Source organism: Lactuca sativa, chromosome 5 (genome assembly GCF_002870075.4).
Source record: "Lactuca sativa cultivar Salinas chromosome 5, Lsat_Salinas_v11, whole genome shotgun sequence".
Lineage (NCBI taxonomy): Eukaryota > Viridiplantae > Streptophyta > Magnoliopsida > Asterales > Asteraceae > Lactuca > Lactuca sativa.
The window spans coordinates 179,852,620-179,853,157 of NC_056627.2; positions in this window are offsets into that span (position 1 = coordinate 179,852,620).

Genomic DNA, 538 nt, shown 5'->3' on the forward strand with positions numbered 1-538 from the left:
TTCAATTTTTGTTATGTCATTATTTTCTAGAATTTATTTCTCATTTAAAATGTTTATATTGTTGTAGCGAATTTATTTAAATTCATTATTCTATATGTTCTAAAATTATTCTAAAAATGTTAATATTATTCTAAAGATTTTATTTAAATTCATTGTTCTATACGTTATAAAATTATATATATATATATATATATATATATATATATATATATATATATATATATATAATAATAATAATAATAAAAATAAAACTATGTCAATATAGATGTGTATTTAAAGAGATTAATCAATATAAATTCTGATATATTTAAAATTGTTTTTACGATAAAAATAACTCTTTAAAAATAAAAAAATAAAAACAAAAACTTATGTTTTTGTATATATTAAAATAGTGATTACCATAGTTTAAAAAACATGTTTTGTCTGAAAACACACATGTATTCCTTTCGCTTTTCCGCCAGCATGATGGAGGGTATATATATATATATATATATATATATATATATATATATATATATATATATATATATATAGGATA